The sequence below is a fragment of the Saccopteryx leptura genome, chromosome 6 (genome assembly GCF_036850995.1).
Source record: "Saccopteryx leptura isolate mSacLep1 chromosome 6, mSacLep1_pri_phased_curated, whole genome shotgun sequence".
NCBI classification, from domain to species: Eukaryota; Metazoa; Chordata; class Mammalia; order Chiroptera; family Emballonuridae; genus Saccopteryx; species Saccopteryx leptura.
The window spans coordinates 188934551-188955479 of record NC_089508.1 but is presented as its reverse complement, the minus strand read 5'-3'; the positions used below and the strand labels follow the sequence as shown (position 1 = coordinate 188955479).

General features: G+C 54.3%; 1 protein-coding gene across 1 annotated transcript in view; it reads left to right on the top strand.

The window, feature by feature from the left end:
- The window catches only part of SH3PXD2B (SH3 and PX domains 2B), a 93083-nt gene that overhangs the window by 8348 nt on the left and 63806 nt on the right, over positions 1-20929 (top strand). The gene's annotated exons all lie outside the window — the stretch shown is intronic.

The window sequence follows — 20929 nt, the reverse complement described above, 5'->3', positions numbered from 1 at the left end:
CCCGTCTGGGGAGTGAGCCATCAGCACAGTCATCACCCTGCCAGGAAGGACCGGGGTGACCGCACCGGTCACTGGACTTGTCCTGGACACTCATATCCTGGCTGCAGGCGGTGCACGCTTTCACCCTCGGAGAAGAAGCTGTGGTCGGGGGATCAGCGTCGCTTTGCATGACTCAGTTTTCTCCTTCCCCTTGGAGTTGAGGGCCAGCTGCGGCCACTGCAGCTGCAGGAAAGGGAGCTGCCCGCTGAGCATCCTGTCTTTCTGGGGGGGGGGGGGCAGCGGTGAGTCGTGAGCGCCCACCTTGGCCGAAGCTGATTGAGGAGGCCGTGAGGCCACGGGGTGGCAAGCCTGACCTCTGTACTCGGAGGCCGGGCTCTGGCCTGATTTCATCATCCGCTCATGCTGGCACGGAGCCTTCTCTGGGAAGTGGGTGGCTTTTGTGGGGACATTAAATGAGCTTTTGTGCAGAGTGCCTGAGGCACGGTGCTGCTGGGAGGGTTGTTGGAGCTTCCTGGCCTGGGGTGATGCTCAGAGGCAGGGGCCCTGTGGCGGGGTCAGCCAGACCCTGGGTGAAGCTGGCATCCCCGCGCCCCCGTCGTGACATGGGAGCTGGCTGGAGTGATAGATCAGGAGGCGCAGTGTTTCCCGCAGCGGGCCAGTGGGCGGGGGCTGGTGTGGCTCACTCCTCCGGGACCCCGCCTCTGCCAGGAGCCCACGGGCCCAAGCTTTGCCACAAGCCCTCGGCCCTCCACCCTGTTGCCCGAACTGCACGGGGTTCTCTCCCCACACTTGCTGGCCCAGATGCAAGCCTGCGGGCAGGGAGCCCAGGCCCAGGGCCTTCTCGACCCAGTGCAGGGAGAAGGGACTGATGTGCCCTCCTGTGCGTGTGGCCAGAGCTCTCCCACCTGCTTCGGCAGCCCGTCAGCGGGGGTGCCAGATTTACCAAATGAAAATGCTGGAAGCCCGGTTAAATTTGAATTTCAGATAAACATGCAATATTAGGGACATACTTAATACTAAAAAAATATATATTATTTATTGTTTATCTGAAATTCAGATCTTTACTGGGCATCCTATACTGCCAGAACCACCAGTTTCAAAAAAACAACCACCTTTGTTTTGTTTTTGTATTTTTCCGAAGTGAGAAGCAGGGAGAGGCCAGACAAACTCCCGCATACACCCGACCGGGATCCACCAGGCAAGCCCACCAGGGGGTGATGCTCTGCCCATCTGGGGCATTGCCCAGAGCCATTCTAGTGCCTGAGGCGGAGGCCATGGAGCCATCCTCAGCACCCAGGCCAACTTTGCTCCAATGGAGCCTTGGCTGTGGGAGGAGAAGAGAGAGATAGACAGAAAGGAGGGGGGGAAGGGTGGAGAAGCAGATGGGCACTTCTCCTGTGTGCCCTGGCTGGGAATCAAACCTGGGACTTCCACACACTGGGCTGACGCTCTACCACTGAGCCAACCAGCCAGGGGCTATTCTTTTTTTTTTTTTTACAGAGACAGAGAGTCAGAGAGGGATAGATAGGGACAGACAGTCAGGAACGGAGAGAGATGAGAAGCATCAATCATCAGTTTTTCGTTGTAACACCTTAGTTGTACATTGATTGCTTTCTCATATGTGCCTTGACCGTGGGCCTTCAGCAGACCGAGTAACCCCTTCCTCAAACCAGCGACCTTGGGTCCAAGCTGGTGAGCTTTTTGCTCAAACCAGATGAGCCTGCGCTCTAGCTGGCGACCTCGGGGTCTGGAACCTGGGTCCTCCGCATCCCAGTCTGACGCTCTATCCACTGCGCCACCGCCTGGTCAGGCCTGAGTAGCTATTCTTTATCTAAGTGTTATTATGTGCTCAAGGCCTTTCAGTGCATATGTCACTGAATCCACTTAGCAGCTGTGAGATAAGGAATTTGAGTCAGGATTCTTGAGTTGCAAGTGACAGAAACGGACCTGGCTAACTCAAGCCATAGTAGGGAATGTATTGGAAAGACGGCCGCGACGGAATCCAGGGGAAACTCAGCCCTCAGTCACAGAGAGGGCCTGAGCAGCTGGCGCCGTGTAGGAAGTAGGAAGTGCCAGGAACATCGGGACATCACCAGAGGCAGGCGGCTGCCCCAATCCTCGGTCCTCGTGGCCACTCACAGAAGAGTCCAGTTCGAGGAAGAGTGAATCTTGCATGGCCCAGCCAGATCAACTGGCCATTCCCGAGTCAGCAAAGGCAGGATATTGTGATGGACAGTCCAAGGAGAGAAGGGCAGTCCTTGCAGGAGATTCAGGGCGCTGTTGCTGGAGGCAGAGGGACTTAGCCTGGGCGGGCGAAAGCAATAGATGTCTGCTACCTGGGCCCCCTGCTCCTAGCCTGTCTCTCAGGGGTGGAGGCCGAGGCTTAGAAAGGCGAAGTGATTGGCCCAGGGTCGCAGTCGGCTCTGCTGCCCGTCATTGACTAGAAATAGGGTGTAGTCCGCTCACTCCAAGGCCAGAAGGGAAACGTTGCCTTAAAGCACGTAGGGATCACATTTTTTATTCTGCTTAATTAAGCAGAATTGCAGGGACCCCCTGCTTACTGCTCTGGCAAACAAAGCTCGAAACCCACGCGGAGGCGTCACCGTTTCCTCCTCCCCAGCCAAGGTGTGAATCAGCAGCTTGTGGCTTCGGGCCACTTCTGGCTGCCAGTCAATCTCACAGCTGTGGGGTTTTTTTTTGTCTGCGCTTGGCCAGGCCTGGCCCCGAGCCGGAGGGAGGCTGGGATGACCAGGAAGCCTTTGTCCTCGTAGAGGTCACCATCTGGAACATGTCACCACAGCCTAAGAGCCGTGACAGGGCTTAGCATGGGGCTGTGGGGACAAGGCAGGGGTCTGAGGTCCATTCCCTGTTGGGACAGAGAGGTGTGTCTTGACCTGGGGTCAGAAGGGAGTGGGTATTCTGGGACAGGGAAAGCTGATTAGCAAAGGTCTTCCGAATACGGGTAGAATTTAAGAGGGTCCTTGAACCAGGAAGGGGGGCGAGTGTATCTCGATTCTAACCTCTCAGCAGTCGCTTAGCATTGCCCTCATTATAAATGAAGGCAGCAACCTTCCATGATATTAGTGATCCTGTGACGTTGTCACCAGCAGAAAATCACCGATATTCCCGTCATTTATGTTCGTCACTATTTCCGAATTGCAGTGTTCCTTGACGCGCTGAGAGACTTTGTTATTTATTGCAGTATAACAAAGGGGCACCTATATTTGTCATTTTATTCCTTGAAACATTTTCATTATAAGTTTGTATAACTCGTTTCATTTAGAATCCTGTGGGCTTTTATTTTATTCCTTTTTGAATCATTCCAGGGGAGTGTCCACGGGTTCATCAGCTTGCCCAGAGGGTCTGTGGTGGAGCGAAAAAGAGGAGACTTCAAAGTAGAAGTTTCCAGAATTTGGGCTTGGAGGCCAGGTGGCAGATGGGTTCGACCTGGCTCTGCCAGTCACCAGCTGAGTGTGTGACCTTGAATAAGTGACTTAACGTCTCTGTGCCTCAGTTTCTTCATCTGTAACAGGAGGGTAAGAATAGTGCCCATTGTGGGTTATTCCATGGAAACGGCTTAGAGCGCGTCTGGGCGTCTGGCGCATGAAAGTGCTGAGTGGGTAGTCACCTGGCAGTGTCACCTTCACTGCCGTTATCCTCACCATTATCTGATGAGTGAAGTCCGTTTTTAATAGGCAGCCCTGGGTGGTGTGACACGGGGAGTCCGGAATGACCACACGTTGAGGAACGTACTCTCCACGGACTGGCCCGGGGGGCACCCCTTAGATTTAAAGTGGTTTTCCCTGAAGATGTATATATTTGGCAGTGTGGTCATTAAAACAATGTCGAAAACAGCCTCAGGGTTTCTCATTGGAGGGAGGCCTGACTAAATAAATGATATCTAGCCTTCCGGTGGACTCTTAAAGAACCTTTAAAAATGGTTTGTTCAAACGATTTTTAATGAAACGCGGACAGCCTCACCCTAGTCTACAAGTGGAAAAAGACAAATCGTATATACAATGTGATCTTAATCTCGAGAAATAGTTGAATGCCGTGTAGGAAAGGGGTCTGGGAAGAGCCACGCCCCAAGCGTCTTCTCGGGCAGTGGCAACGTGGATAGTTGTTAAGACCTTGGACTGCTTATTACCAGCCGGATTTAACTCCCGGTGTGACCTCCGCGGACGTTGCTTTCCTCCACAGTAGGATGGAAACAGGGCAGTCAGCTGGGAACAATTACGCTGTTTTAAATTATATTGTATTGTGTATTATCCTGGGGTTTTTGAGGGGAGGGACAGTGTAGGATGGTGGATGGAGTCAGGAAAGCTTCCGGGAGGGAGGGAGGGAGGAGAGGGGAGGGCCTCTGCTTCCCTTGCTCCCTTTTCTTCTATCTCAAGGGTTTGTGTGTGGAGCACGAGAAGGCAACAGAAACGTCCACACGAGGGGCTCAAATTGAGGCTGGGAGGAACCGCCCCTGCCAGGTTATGGGTGCAGGCACGGGTGGCCGGGCACCCACACCACCTGCTTCTCAGGAACCACATACGACTTCATGCGGGAAAGGGCGCTCTGTGGTTGTAGGGGGTTTGGGACCCACCTATGCAGCCTCCCTACTTCGTCTGGTGCAGGACTTCCTTACTCCCCTAAGGACACCCCTAAGAGGTAGCTGTCCCTCTGTATTCTCATCTAGTTCTTTTCTCTTTCTTCGTGTCCCCAAGCCCAAAGGGACAGGAAGGCAAGGCTGGACTTAGGGGGCGGGGGCAGTTGTTTAGGGAGTATCCAAGACTATTTTAGTTGGCCTCTTTCTGTCTGTCACCCAACTAGGACACCATCTTGGATGCTGAGGCGTGCAGGGGACCAACCCCATTGCGGCACCTATACATTGGTTCTAATTGTCCCTGGACTTGTCTCCTTCTCTCCCGCCAGGCCCTGCGGCCCTCACTGCCCAGGGCTCGACCCAGAACAGGTGCCAAGTGTGTTCCTGGTATGAAGCCATGACTGCCTGGACCCTTCTGGTCCCGAGGTCCTGTGATTCTGGGGTGATCACTACTGACATCCTTTTGCTGAGACAGAATCAGATTCCTCACGATGACCTCCTGCTGGCCCCGAGGTCCTGATTCTGGGGTGATCACTACTGACATCCTTTTGCTGAGACAGAATCAGATTCCTCACAATGACCTCCTGCTGGCCCCAGACTGAGCACTGTGTCATAGTGGTTAAGACAGGCTTTGAAGGCAGCTGGACCTGAGTGCAAATCCTGGCTTTGTCACTTCCTAGTGTTGCAATTTGGGGTGGGTTACCTAACCACTCAGAACCTCGGTATCTTTTTCATCTAAGAATGGAGGAATATCCCAGTATATGAAACATAGTAAACACTCAAGAGAAAAGTAACTAATTCTTAGTCCAGGCCAATGGACACAGATGGAATCCTCTAAGCCCCTGGGGTGGCACTATTAGGTTGAACCATAGGAAATCATCGATTTTTTACTTACTCAAATGGCAGTTTCACTTGGTTCTTCCTGATGATCTGGGTTTGATTTGGGTCTAAGGAACCACTCTGCTTCATGGAAGGGGGTGAAGGGCCACCACTATACTAGGCATCTTATGGATATTATTCCATTTATACTTTACAACAACCCTGAGGACAGGTAATACTATTATTAGCATCCCCATTTTACAGCTGGGAAACCGAGGCTCCTAAGTACCTTGCTCGAGGAAGCAAAGTAGCCAGGATTAGAACTCAGCTCTCCAACTCAGAGTCTGTGTTGTTTGCCTTGTTGCTCTCTTGAAAGTGGACTGCCTGTTCCACGGGGCGTGGCCACGCCTTGTGTCAGAGAGAGCTCCCAGCATTGCCTTGGGCCCCTTGGGCCTGGAGACTGTGGACTGAGGTTCCCAGAGACACTGTCTGTGGGACCCACATTTCTGGGCCTGGTTTAGACAGTCTCAGCCGCTGCAGTGTCTGTGGCTTTGGTTGGGGGACTGGAAAGTGGCAGAAAGGACTTGTGTCAATTCTCCTTCCAAATTTGGGGGGTATTCTTCTCAAGCCGTCCTGTTGACTTGTTGAATCCAGGTCTAAGCATCCAAGCCCTGGATCCAGGCACAGAGCCCCCCAGTCCAGCCCGAGCCCACAGCCCCACCGAGGCAGAACCAGAATGACCTCTAGAGGCAGGAGGCCAGGCAGGGAGCTGCTGCATCAGCCTGAACTAAACCAGGCCACGGGCTTCTCCGACTCAGCTTCCCCATCTGTAACATGGGGGTGACGATAGTACCTGTTCCATGAGGGTGTACGGATCAGTGGAATGGGCCTGGCCAGGTCCTGGGGAAGTCCTCATTTAATGTGCGTCCATGTGGTTTTGCTGTTCTTCACTTTGTTAAAAGGGAGCCACTAGGAGACTGTAAGGAGTGGGGGAATCAGCTCCGGGTCGTGTTTTCGGAATATCCCTGTGGGTCTGAGCAGAGGAGCGGGAGGGGCCTCCAGCATTTAAAATGCGGTGGCCTGGGCCTGCGCAGAGGCATGTGGCCGGAGGAGGGCTGGGGAGGAGGGAGCAGGAGGGTTCGGAGGCCCCCGGATGAGAGCCAGCTGCTGGGACGGCTTGCTCTGTCCTCTCCCCTCCCCCCACCCGGCCACCCTGGCCCAAACCTCCTCTCCACAGCCCCCTTCCAACTTGGAGGTCCCACCCAAGCCCATCGGACCTCCCTGTCTTAAACGGTGCCAGGCTTTTGGGGTCTTCTGACTTCTTGCCGGGAGGCCTCACTTTATTGTCTGTGTCTCCCTCGAGTCCAGGTGCGGGGAGCTGTGACAGCCACCCTTCCCTGAGTGCCACCTGCTGTGTGTCGGGTGCTGTGCTTTTAGGGCTTTGCGTGCATTAAGCCACCTAATCCTACCATCACCCCATGAGGTAGGCACCGCTGTCACCCCCCTTTCATGATGAGGAAACAGGCTGAGGTAGGACTTGCCCAGACCTGTGCAGCTAGGAAATTGCAGGGCCAAGGTTTGAATCCAAGCAGTGTGAGGGGTGGCTGGGGTCAAACCCTGGAGTTTATAACAAGCACCGCCAGTATATCCCAGGATATTGAACAGCCAGGTCTGAGAGCCACTGTGCGGGGACAGGGAGTGTGGTTGGGACCACACACTAGCTTCTAAGCTCCTTTAAACCTGCCCGTTACAAAGCACCTACCACTCGCCAGTGCTGTGCTCGCCTTCACATGTGTGGCCTCGTTTACTTTTCAAAACACAGTGTGATTGTCCAAAGTCACCTGGCCAGGTACCTGGTGGAGGCAGGATTTGAACTCAGCTCTGCCGTGCTCGTGATCCAGGGGCAGTGAACACAACTACTTGTGGTCCACACAACTTGTTTGTTTTCTTAGTTAGGAATGGGCATTCTGGAGTCAAACAAACCTGGGTTCAAATTCTGGCATCTTCCTTACCTAGCTGTGTGGCTTGGGGTCAGTGGCTTGACCCCTCTGAACATCAGCCTTCTCCGCAGCGCAGAGGGGTGGATGAGAAGGTGCACTGCACAGGGTTCCCGGCGAGCAGAGCGCCGGGATTTAGCGAGTGTCGGTGCTCGTGCAGGGCTGGCCCTCAGCTGGAGAATCCTGCTCGCCCCTTGAGCTCCGGAGCAGCCTTGCTTTCCTGGGAAGCCTCTCCCGGCTCCGCCCGCAGAACGAGGCCTCATCTCTTCTGTGCTCCCGCAGCAGCTATGACATGCTCCTTGGGGGGAGGGGGGGGCCTGTGGCCTGTGAGAGAATTCTAATGTCTTCTCTCTTCGGTACCTACTATGCACCAGGCACTGTGCTGGGCCCTGTAGGTGAAAACCGAGACCCACATGACCACATGTCCTGGGCTTTTCCCACTGTGTCACAGCCTCGGTTAGATTTTGGCTGTTATGTGCTGGCTGTGTGGCCTTAGGTGAGCCAGCTACTCTCTCTGAGTCTCCAGATCCTGTGATATAACGTAAGTGAAATCCTTAGCATAGTTCCGGAGCAGCTCCATCGATATGGCCCCTGTGGATTCTTTCTTACTACTTGGGCAGCTTTAGCCTTCCCGCCTGTGCGCCTTGCACCCAGTGGGCGCTCTTGCTGGCTGCCCAGCTCTCTGTAGGCAGCCCTGTTAGCACGTCCGGAAAGCTCTCTGCTCTGCTTCCTGCATTGCCCCGGGCTCCTCCGAGGCCTGGCAGCCTTGGGGATCTCCACAAGTCCTAAGTGCCTGTCCTGGAGGCTTTCCTAGAAAGCCAGCCTGCAGGTTGGTGTCCACCGAGCCCCGGCTCCAGCTGCCAGCACCTCTGCTTGCCATTGGAAAGTTCCCTGTGCTGCTTTGGGCCAGATGTGTGTGAGGACGTGAGTTGGCAGGCAGAGGTCCCAGCTGGAGCTACACATCCAGACCGGCGCGTGTTTTCCACCGGTTCCGCGTCTGGAAGAACGGGGGGTGCTCGGCCAGCCCGCCCTGGAAGTGGCTCCTGCCCCCTTCCCTCTGGATCAGACTGTAGCAGCAACGGGAAGACAGGCTCCCAGGGTGGGCAGCCCCGTACGTGTGGGCACACAGGCAGGGGGCAGTTGATGGGGTTTCACAGCGTGACATTCCCTGACTTTGCCTGTTAACACAGCTTACCTCGAAAGATTGGAGTGGGCCCAGGGGAGACAGACTCTGTGACTCTCCTCTGTGACGGGGCTCCCAGGGGTGGCACTGCCAGCTGCCTGCAGTGAGACAGTATGCCAGTCACCTGTTGTGCACTGGCTCGCTGAATCCTTGACCAACGCTAGAGAGTAGGTACTGTCGTTCGCCCCATTGTACAGATGAGAAGACGGAGGCTCGGGGCCGTGAAGTGACCTGCAGGGTCACACAGCAGCTTCAAGCTGTGGAGCCCAGACGCCCAGCTACTCGAGCGCATTGCCTGTCTTTTTTTTTTTTTTTTTTTCCCAAATGACATTAAAGAGTGAGTAATTTTTTTGTGTTTTTTTATTTTTTTATTTTTAATGTCCATGCATGCAGGAAAATTGCCTCCTTTGGTTTAGCGTGCTGTGAGTTGTTTTCCATGGATAGGCTCTTGTAACCACCTGTGCAGATGGGGTGCAGAACAAGTGCATCACCCCCAAAGGGTTCCCTCGGGCTGGGCTGGGGCCTCCACTGGCAGCTGGAGTCGCTCCCGTGCTGTTCTTTCTCCGCCTGTTCCGAGAAACCCTGGGATGCACCGCGGACTTGAACGCTTCCAGGGTTGGGCCCCCTGCCCGCATTCTCCTCGGTCACAAAGCAGGTTCTGTCTCTGGTACCCTTGGCCTCTGAGCGGTTCATTCAGCCATGTCAAGAGCATTTGTTCCTCTCCTGACACGGAGGGAGACTTGAGTGAGGTCACCTTGACTTCTGACTGTGTGGCCCCGTCTTGGCTTTGTGCCCATCTGCCTGTTTGGTTTTCACCAGACATTTCCTGAGAGCCCAGTGTCACCGGGCACTGGGAGGACAGTGGCAATCTGGACAGACCTCGTTCCTGCCCCTTGAAGGCTCCCCGCGGAGTGGGCGTGGCAGTCACCCAAGGAGAAGAGCACAGCAGAAGAATACGTGCTGGGAGGAACGTGTGGGAAGGAACAGACACTGACCTCTGAGAAATGAGGAATCAGTGAGCTGGAGAAGGGAGAGGCGTGCCCGCCCGAGGCAGTGGTCCGTACCTGGCCTGGGTGACAGGGGAGAGCCTGGCCAGGCTGGAGGAGGAAGAGGCCCCCTGAACCCCAGAACGTGCCTTTGTGTCTTCCTGACGAGGCTGCAAGCTCCAGGTGGGGGGGGCGGCGGCGGGGGGAGGGCTTCTGTCTTCCTCCTTCACAGCCATATCCTCAGCCCTCAGAAGGGAACCTGGCTCATTGTACACACTCGGTCTGTATTTGCTGAATGAATGAATGAACTGGAATGTTTCAGGGGAGCACTGAGACACAGATTTTCACCTTAGAGAGAGCTCCCCCCCCCCCGCACCTCCCAGCCTGGCACCCTTCCTGCACGCAGGTCTGTCTGAGACCCTCAGCTCCGCCACCCCCTGCACAGTCACCGCGTGCCCCAGGGACGAGGACCCGAGGGAACCTCGCCCTAAGCCGGAGCATCTCATCCGCTGCTCACACCACAACCACTTGTGTTTGGGCCCCATTCCAGGCATTCACTTAATTGAAAAGATTGAAAGAAAAGAAAAAGAAAAACGGGCAGCTGGCCACCGCGCCAGTGTGTCACTTGCTGTGGCGCCTGAACTTGGCAACTCCGGAGGCGGACGCGGGGACAGGAAAGCTCTGGCGTGGACCCAAGGCGCCCAGAGGAGAAGGAGTTGGGATGGAATCTGGTGTCGCCCACTTCCCAGCCACACCACGACGTCAGGCCTGGCGTCACCCCTGTGCTTGGGGTTCCTCCTCCCTACCCGGAGGGGTCCCCACCCTGCTGGCAGGCCTTTCCTGAGGATTGCCCACTGTCTTCCTAAAGCACCCTGCCCAGGGCCGGCGTCGCGGCACGCCCCCCAGCGTGGGTGCCGGTTCTGTCTTGGGCCCTCAGTCAGCTCGGGGCAGCCCCACTCTGACATCCAGCGATCCCCTCCTGGGTCTCGGAGGCACCGAGGGCTACTTGGCAGCATCTCTCCGGGAATAACCGAGAGATAACCACATGCTCTCCATTCGGCACTCCCCGCGGCGGTGCCACTCTGTGGTGTTGGGGACTCAAACGAAGCAGGGTGTTGTGATTCCAAAAGGAGGTTGGGAGGGCTGACCTACATAGGCCAGATGTTGGGCCAACAGCTGGGGCAATCGGAACCAGAGGGAGCTCGTGGGCTCCACGGGGAGCCGCAGAACCATGTTCCCCATCAGTGAAGTCTGCGGAGCGGTCCAACCACCAGCGCTCTCAGCTCCGTCCCTCCCATCCTCCCTCCCTCCCTCCTTCCTTCACTGCTCTCCCCTCCCACCTCCCTGCTCTTCTCTTCCTCCCCGCCTCCCGCCCCCTCAGTCGGGCTCCCGCCCCCTCAGTCGGGCTCCCCGCCTCCCCCTCCGCCTCCAGTGGGGAGCAGCATATCGCCAGAGAGGTGCCCTGGAGCCCAGCCAGCCTTTCCCAGGCTGCTCCCAGAATCCAGCGGCCCGGAAACCCAACCGCCGTAGGAACCCTGTCGGGCCCAGACAGGATCGCACCCATCTTTTCACATCCCTATTTTTAAACTGAGGTCTCTAGACTCCTGGGCACCCTCGGACATATTCCTGGGAGCCTTCTCTGCAGGAAGTGGGTGCATCTGGATCTTGGAGCTAACGCGGCTGCTGACTTCAGGGCTGCGTGTGCTTCGGTATTTACACGTCGCTTTGGCTGCGGAGTGAGACAGCTCTCGTTGTCCTGGGCGCAGGCCTGGCTGCAGGGACCGTGTGGCCCCTGAGCGGAAGCTGCTGCCCGACAGTTTTCCTCCCTCCACCTCGAAAGGGCTCCGCTGTTTCTCAGGTCTGGTTCCAGCCCTCCTCCCTGCTTGCTGCGCAGCCTCCCTGACCTCCTAATTCCCACTGTAAAATAAGCAATGGTGTAGAACAGGGTTCTCACATATTTTAAAGGACCTCCTGCTGTTGGCTTGTGCCAGCCAAGGAGGACTGTGGGCAGCGGAGGAACCCAGGCCCTGTCCAAAGACTCCGCTGATGGCTGCCTATGGCAGTAGGGACCCACGAGGCCTGGTGACGGGACCTGTGGCTGCTGGGTGACATCCTTTTCCGCATACAGAAGAGCTGAAAGCGTTGCTGCACAGGGGACACCAGGGACGAGAGCCTAGGCACCCTCCCTCCTCACCAGGGTCCTGGGGCTCTTGCAGGCCAGTTTGACTGCCGGCCTCATCGCTCCTAGGAACTCTCCACATTTAAAGTCATCTGGGCAGGTCATTGTTCAGTAGGCCCAGAGGGGCAGGAGGATCTTGCCAGGAAATTTGGACACTGTTGTGGAAGTGGAAAGAGTCCACAGCAGAGAGTGCAGCTCTGAGCAAGTCACTGCACCTCTCGACCCCTCTGTTTCCCTGCTTGTAAAACGGAGGGGTTGATCTAGGTCCGGGATGCCAGGTGTTCAGCATACACCCTGCCATTCTGGTGCCCGTGGCAGACATTGCTAATGGATCACAGAGCTCGTCTGACTGATGCACTCTCTTTCTCACGGCTCCAGCCCCGTCTGCCACACTGGTATCCTCTCTAGATGTTTTCTTCTCTCTCCCAGGTCATTCCAGGCCACCACCCCACCCCCAGCACTGTAGAGCCAGGAGCGGGCTTACCACTTGGGACATGCTGTGGTCTCATTAGCCTGTAAACAGCAGAACTCCAGCTGGAGCGCGAACAGCAGGGAATCCCGCTAAAGCAGTGCTGTCCTCATTCCCGAGCCTGCTCTCAGCGCCTTTACGATGTGCGACCTATCTGCAAACCTCCTGTACTGTGTAATCTCAATTCAGGACTTTTCTTCAAATGGATTCACTCTCTTTACTTAAGTTATTTTTCAAGGGAAATGTTAGCTGTCTACCAGCAATAGCACTTGCCAGAGACAGAAGGGAACTAAATACAAAGGAGAAAGAAAATGTGTTAAAGCTCTTCCCAGCTAATGCCTCCTGACCATCCAGAGTACGATCGATTTGTTTTAAAAATGTGTAAGGCAACATTTAAAAAAGGCAAATGTAGCCCTGGCTGGTTGGCTCAGTGGTAGAGCGTCGGCCTGGCATGAGGAAGTCCCGGGTTCGATTCCCGGCCAGGGCACACAGGAGAAGCGCCCATCTGCTTCTCCACCCCCCACCCCCTCCTTCCTCTCTGTCTCTCTCTTCCCCTCCCACAGCCAAGGCTCCATTGGAGCAAAGTTGGCCCGGGCGCTGAGGATGGCTCTGTGGCCTCTTCCTCAGGCGCTAGAATGGCTCTGATTGCGGCAGAGCGACGCCCCAGATGGGCAGAGCGTCGCCCCCTGGTGGGCGTGCTGGGTGGATCCCGGTCGGGCGCATGCGGGAGTCTGTCTGACTGTCTCCCCGTTTCCAACCTCAGAAAAATACAAAAAAGGCAAATGTATGTTCTTCTTGTTTCTATAAATTGATGATCAAACAAACATGATTTTAAGTTAATAAAACTAGAACTGAAACTAATTTTATTTTGGGGGAAAAAAAAGACTCACTCCCGGAGGTCAGCAAGCATGAAAAGTACTCACTACTCAAAGGGTTAAGAAAAGAGACCAGCAAGTGGCAGAGAGAGTGTTGAGAGGCCGTGCTTGCCACCTTTCTGAGGATGTGAAGGGAATGGCAGAAGGTAGTCTCACGGTGGGACTCCCTGCATTTTAGTGCTGACTCCCTGTGTCACCTGAAACCAGCTCCCGTCTCCTCAGCTTCTGCATTCTTGGAGACACGGTGATTAAAGGGAGACCATCATCTTGAGAAGCCCTGGGACCAGACCCTTCCACATTCCCAGTTCCCATCCCTCCCCCCAAAATCAAACCTCTGGCCCCTGCAACTCAGACCAAAATGGCATCACGTTGTTGTGTGACCAACGCAGCAGCCCAGCCCTGCGAATCACCACCCCCCGGGAGTTTCAGCAGCTCCTCCGCCCACCCTGGAAACCCCACCAAATAGATTTGCAAAGCGAAGTCACGTTGGAGAGGATTCCCCTGAGCCTCCGAGATTTTATTCACAGGCCAAAACACCTTCTCATGTTTTCAAGTTCATACAATGAAGGCATCTGAGATCACAGCGCTTCAGGGGCGGGGCAGCCACTGTGTCCTATACCCCTGCCCTGGGGACGGTGTATCCATGGAGTTCTGGGGCCCAGCCCGGAGCCGCGGCCATGGGCAGAGGTCTGGGCCAGTGGGCCTCCAGCACAGGACATACCCCTTAATCGGGGCTGTTGGGGGTGCCTGAGCCCCTGGCCCGTTTCTGGCCCGCCATGTAGCTTTTGCCCAGGCCTGACTCCTGGTGTTTTTCAAGGGCCTCTAAGCTTTGTTCTAGTTTAAATCTCTATTCATGGATGAACTGACCCCTTGGCTGTTGCCACTTGGGAATGGGACCTCAATTCTTGTGCTTAAAGGGGGCCCTCTGGGCACCGGTAGCCCCCACACCACTGGGCTCAGTTGGTTTTGCCAAGGGAGCTGAGAATGAAGGGGTTAGGACGCGTTCATTGAACATTCTCCTGCAGTCTGGCCATGTGCAGAGAGTCTGACCAAGATAGATTCCGTCTCTAGAGCTTTCAAAATAAATCTCATGCAGTCTTTCCAGCCACGCGTGAGGTAGAAAGGACGAGAATCCCCGTTTTCCGGAAAACCCAGAAGCTTCAAAGAGACAGAAGATTTACCCGAACTGAGAACGAGGTCAGGGCCCCTTCCTCCCAGCCCCACACTCCCACCCACGCCATCGGCTGTAACGACACCTAGTAGGTGGTCCATGACCTGGAAGGACATTACAGAGGGATGACCCCACAAATGAGCGGCGTAGGGAAAGAAGATGGCCTAGGGTTCAAGGCCACAGGCATATTTCTCCCTGCCCTCCTAGGAAAGTGGCATCTTTTTTTTTCCCTGATTATAAAAGAACATACAGCCCTACCAAGATAGCTCAGTTGCATCATCCTGAAGCGCAGAGGTTGCCGGTTCGATCCCCAGTCAGGGCACGTACAGGAACAGATCAATGTTCCTGTCCCCCTCTCTCTTTCCTCTCTCTAAAATCGATAAAATGAACATTTTTTTAAATTAATTTATTTTTTTCAGAGAGAGAGGGATAGACAGGGACAGACAGACAGGAACGGAGAGAGATCAGAAGCATCAATCATTAGTTTTTCATTGCGCGTTGCAACACCTTAGTTGTTCATTGATTGCTTTCTCATATGTGCCTTGACCGCGGGCCTTCAGCAGACTGAGTAACCCCTTGCTCGAGCCAGTAACCTTGGGTTCAAGCTGGTGGGCTTTTTGCTCAAACCAGATGAGCCCGCGCTCAAGCTGGCGACCTCGGGGTCTCGAACCTGGGTCCTCTGCATCCCAGTCCAATGCTCTATCCACTGCGCCACCGCCTGGTCAGGCAAAATGAACATTTTTTTAAAAAAAAAGAAAAGAGAAAATACATTGTAGAAAATCTGGAAAATACCAGAAAGCCTCAAGAACAAAATTTTTTAAATATTTCAGTGGTTTATATATACAGTATACAGTCTGGTCAGTCTGTATTACATACACATTCTGTATTTGGGAACTGGCCTGTTTGCTAAAATCTATTTTTAATCCAATATCCCTACTCATAGCTCTTTGAGAAGTCACTCGCAGACGTGGCATATGCCTAAAAGCAAAACGGGTGTGTCATTCAATGTGCAGGTGTGCCCAAGCTGAGACCGAGCAAGGTGACACTTTACCTTCCTGTTATAGCTCTTATGCTCTGAACAAGTGTCTTTTCATGCTCTCTTTAGTGCCTCATTTTCCTTTCCATTTTTGCGCTTTTTGTTGGTCGTGTCACTGTTTAAAATTGCCCCCAGACGTAGCACTGAAGGGCTGTCCGTCCAGAAGCTCAGAAGGGCTGGGCTGTGCCTCGCGGAGGACACCCATGTGTTAGTTAGACGAGCTCCATTCAGGCGTGAGTTAGAGCGCCGCTGGCCAGGCTTGTAACGTTAATGAATTAACAAACATTAAGTAAGGTGTCTTGAGACAGGAACACACAAGACTGTATTAATCGGTTGACAGTAATGTGACCAGAAGCTCGCAGGAGCAGTGGTCCAGTATTCATTCGCTAAGCCAGTGTTCTCTGTGACTGTATAGAACATAACTATACACACACTTACACTTACATACAATGTGTGTCTTTTTTTTTTTTTTTTTGAGATTGAGATTACATTGTATCAGCCTGTCCTTTTTACCTGCCCTAGTGCTTGTACTTTCCCCTATATGTCAGAAAATTCTGGTAGTTACACAGAAACCCTCTTCACGCCGAAAGGGGAATTACCGGGAAGGAGGGCCCGAGCCCCTGTTGGGTGTCATAGAGGCCGTGGGTGGGTGGGTGGGTGGGTGGGTGGGTCGGCGGGCGGGCCTTGGAAGCCGGAACTGGAAGGGGTTCCCAGGAGCCGGGCAGGCCTCTCCCTTCCTCTCCACAGACCACGCGTCTGTGACAGTGTGCAGGTGGCTCCAGCTGCAGCCATCCGCCTGGATGGAGCCAGCATGCTCGGGTCTGATTCCAGATTCCTGAGCCAGAACCTGATTGGCCTGGCGGGGGTCAGGCAGCCGCCCCCAGCCTGTCCGCTGTGGCCGTGGACCAGGCAGGGTGAGGGGCCCACCAACGGACTCTCAGCATCTTCTGGAGGCCTTTTTTTTTTTTTTTCTTTTCTGTCTTCTGAAAGCAGTGTAAGTTGAAGAAAGTTGCTTTTGGAGGACTGGGGACAGGGGTCACTGGCCCAGGCCACAGGACACCTAACACCGTCCGTGAGCAAATGCGGTTCTCTGTCCTCTGTGGCAGCTCCCGGCCAGGTTGGACCGACCTGTCACTCCTGGGGACAGGCCTCAACCCTAGGCAGAAAGAGCAGGGCGGGTGATGTCTTGACACCAAGCAGGCTCAGGGTTGTGGTGACCTGGCATTTGGACCAGACATGGAGCAGCCCTGGGGCTGGGAGGTGAGCGGGCCTCTCCATAAATATTCATGGTAGGGGGCAGGGCCCTGACTTATCCGGCAGCTAGAGAACTGTGCCCCAGGTTCAGAGGAACTGAGCCTGCATACCTAGCGCTGTGGAGGGCAGTCCCTCTGCACCCACCACGGGACCAGAGAGGACAATGGAAGAGGCAGCGCCCTGGGGAGATGGAGGTGGTGGGGAAATGGGAGGCTCATCTGCAGAGGCCATGAACAGAGAAGGTCCCCTCAGCTTTCTGTCCCGCTGTTTAGCTCACAGTGATGATGTAATGATAGTGTCTCTATAGAACATTTACCATGGCCCTGGCCGGTTGGCTCAGCGGTAGAGCGTCGGCCTGGCGTGCGGGGGACCCGGGTTCGATTCCTGGCCAGGGCACATAGGAGAGGCGCCCATTTGCTTCTCCACCCCCCCCCCTTCCTCTCTGTCTCTCTCTTCCCCTCCCGCAGCCAAGGCTCCATTGAAGCAAAGATGGCCCAGGTACTGGGGATGGCTCCTTGGCCTCTGCCCCAGGCGCTAGAGTGGCTCTGGTCGCAACAGAGCGATGCCCCGGAGGGGCAGAGCATCGCCCCCTGGTGGGCGTGCCAGGTGGATCCCGATCAGGAGCATGCGGGAGTCTGTCTGACTGTCTCTCCCCGTTTCCAGCTTCAGGAAAAAACAAAAAACAAAAAACATTTACCGTATTTCCCCCTGTTTAAGATGCTCTCATGTATAAGACACATCTTAATTTGGGGGCCCGAAATTTGAAATAAAGACAACAAGCGCAAAAAAGCGGGAGATGCAAGTAAAAAATATCTACAGCAGTGAGTGCAAAAACAAGCGCAAAAAAGCAAGAAATGCAAGTAAAAAAATTATAACCGCTATATAAGACGCACCCAGTTTTTAGACCCCAAATTCTTTGGAAAAGGGTGTGTCGTATACACGGGGGAATACGGTATCCTGTGCCAGACACCGTGCTGAGCCCTCTCCATGCATGTTCCCATTTAATCGTCACCCCAACTCTGAGGCTAATACTGCTCCGTTCCCCGTTTTCCACGGAGGAGGGAGCTGTGTTACAAAGAGGTTAATTTCAGCCTTATTCCCAAGCCCAGGCAGCTAGCTGAGATGGAAGTAGAACCCAGGCCATCTTAACCCCCAGCTTCTGGGACAGGGGCCTGATGCCCTGGTCCAGCGAGGCAGGCAAGGGTCGAGGTGGCCTCTTCACTTCCTCGTGGCTTGTGACCCTAGGCAAGTCACTGCACTGATAAGTCTCTGTCCGTCACTAAGGAAACTAAGGAAACGTGAGACGTGTTAGCCTGGCACGCAGGCTTGGGATTCGGAAGAAACCAAGGCCCAGCCACCTGCCCACCTCTACTCCGGGCACCCTGGTGTGGCTCCACCCCACCCCAAAACCCACCGCTTGCCGCCAGGTCATCCCCTCGAGGGCTTGGAGGAAGTGAAGAAAACCAGGACGTCTGGCCCTGGTGACACAGCCCTAGTGGGAACCCCAGACCTGGGAATTCTGGACTCTGTAAGTCACACGGGCCCTGCCGCTGAGGTTGTGTAAGAAGTGGTTTCCGTGGTGGCTGATTCCTGTTCAGAGCCTCCTGGGGTGGCCCTCAGACACCAGTGTGGCCTCCGCTCTTCCTCGTTCCCAGGGGGAGGCGGTCCCCAGCAGGTCCCCGAGACTCACGGCTCTGGCCGGAGATGGGGGTTGTGATGAAACAGGACAGTGGCCAGAGGGGACAGGCAAGAGGGTGGGACAACCTGAGAGACACTGCCTGGCTCCATTCCCACAGACCTCAGACCTGCCTCATCTTCCCAAACTGACACTCCGTAGCTGTGAAAAAAACAACTCCCCAGCCCCTGGCACCTGCTGCCGCTCTACCTCCCGTCTCTGTGAATCTGACTGCTCAGGGTATCAATCTCGTATAAACGGAATCGGGTAGTATCTGTCGTTTTGTGACTGGTTTACTCACTCAGCATAATGTCCTCGAGGCTCGGTGGTGGCTTAGCACGTGTCACAGTGCCCTTGCTTTAGAAGGCTGAGTAATGTTCCATTGTATGGATAGACCCCATCCTGCTTATTCACTCATCCATCCGTGGACACTTGGGCTGTTTCCGCCACTTGGCCGTGCGCACAAGGCTGCCGTGAAGAAGTCAGCGTTGAATTCCTCGACACCAGGCCACCGAGCATGGACTTGGTTTGAGATATTATTACCTGACAGCCAGGAATGGATGCGATAGGGTTGCTCTGGTTACGGGTAACAATAATGAACTCAGACTGGCTTAAACAAGAAAGGGAAGGTTTTGGCTTGTGTCGTGACGTGTCCGGGATGCTGGGTTCGGGGTCCAGCTGATGTCACAGGACTCAGCTGCTCTGTCCCTCTTTGCTCTGCTTGCTGCTGTGTGCAGATGCTTCCCACGTAGGAACTGCTAGCGTGGCCCTCTCCCAGCAGCCGCGGAGGTGGGAAGAGGGTCTCTTTCTGGATCACACCATCCAGAGTTCCAGAACTGAGTCTCATCGGCCCATCCCTGAGCCATGGGGTGGCCAGGGGCCGGCAGTGCTCCCGCTGGCCAGCCCTGGGACACGTGCCCACCCCCTCTCACAAGGATAAAAGGAGGGAGAGGGGTGACCCTTCACAGAAATGGGGTGCTATTGCCATGAGAAGGAGAACGGGGGTCACCGGATAAGCGGGAACCTCAGATGGCTGCTCTCAGGATGACGCACGCCGCGGCGCCCCACAAGGGCGGCAGGCACTGGGCCAGGGCCCCGGGTCCATTAGTCACTGCAGGGCGTCCTCGGGGGAGAACACTGTCCCCGGTGTAGAGAGAGGGACACTGCGTCCAGAGAGGCCTGTACCTTGTGAGTCTTGCCCAGAAGCGGAGCTGGCATTGGAGCCCAGCAGGCGGCTCCTTCACCAGCCCCCAAACACTGGGCAGAGCCAGAGCCCTGTGCCGGGACAGTTCTCATTAAAAAATTAGGTCCTGTGCCTCAAAATGCGGACATCGGCTTGTGTTCAGAGGTCGATTCCAATGAACCAGTTAGGCCTGCTGCAGAGCCCTTGTCCTATATATGCAGGACTTTTAAAAAGTGTAAACAAGAGAACGAGAGTGAATTGTGTAAGAATTTTTTTTTCCACTTATGGATGTATGCTTTTTGTTGGTTTTAAGAAAAAATCAGTCCTGGCAGGATAGCTCCTTTGGTTAGAGCATTGTCCCGAAGCACAGAGGCAGTGGGCTTGATCCCCGGTCAGGGCACAGACAGGAACAGATTGATGTTCCTGTCCCCCCCCTCCCCTCTCTCTCCCTTCCTCTTTCTCTAAAAATCTATAAAATACACATAAAGAAAGAAAGAAAGAAAGAAAGAAAGAAAGAAAGAAAGAAAGAAAGAAAGAAAGAAAGAAAGAAAAATGAATCTGTGATGATTTTTCTTTTTTTCTTGTGTTTTAATTCACACTGGCATTGTTCTTTTTTTTTTAATATTTTATTTATTGATTTTTAGAGAGGGGGAGAGAGAGAGAAAGAGAGAGAGAGAAGGGGGAGGAGCAGGAAGCATCAACTTCCATATGTGCCTTGACCAGGCAAGCCCAAGGTTTCCAAGGTTTCGAACCAGCAACCTCAGTGTTCCAGGTTGATGCTTTATCCCACTGCGCCACCACAGGTCAGGCACACTGGCATTGTTCTTGACAGATAGTCATCGAAACTTAGCCGAAATATCCCCCCAAGTCACGGGGACCTTTGATGTTATTTTCTGGGCCTCTTTAGAGTTTGTAAACAAAAGCCCCAGGGCTGGCTCTGATTGGCTCAATGCAGGTCATGTGCTCACTCTTCAACTATCTACCATGGATAATGAATAGTACCCACCTCTGTATCTAAGGAACTGTGTTTGTGTAGGGAGGGAGGTTCCCAGAAGAACATCAATGTGCTCCAGTGGGAAGAAGGCTTAATTCATACTGGGCAAAAGATAACAGAGGTCCACGGCCCACATGTTATTTATCTTCATTCATGTTTGTGCTGCCTCTCCCACTAACCCTCAGCTCCGGGAAGGCAGGGGCCCTGCCTGTGAACCCCCATGGCCTCTAACAACACAGAGCCCCTCATGTTTAAACAGCATTTCTCTGTTTCCAAAGAGCTTTTACGTATATATGGGGTGAGACAAAAGTTTGTATGGAAAATAATACTACAATTAATAAATAATGATGCAAAACGTCAACTCTGTTTCACGCACTCACAACTGTAAGCCTACTTTTGCCTCACCTGTATTTTGTCATTGTCCTAACTGCCCTGTGGCGACAAATAATTTATGGAAAGCCGGGAATGGGTTATGGGTGTGCTGCTCGTAGCCGTTGAGTGTCCAGGTGGCGCCCGG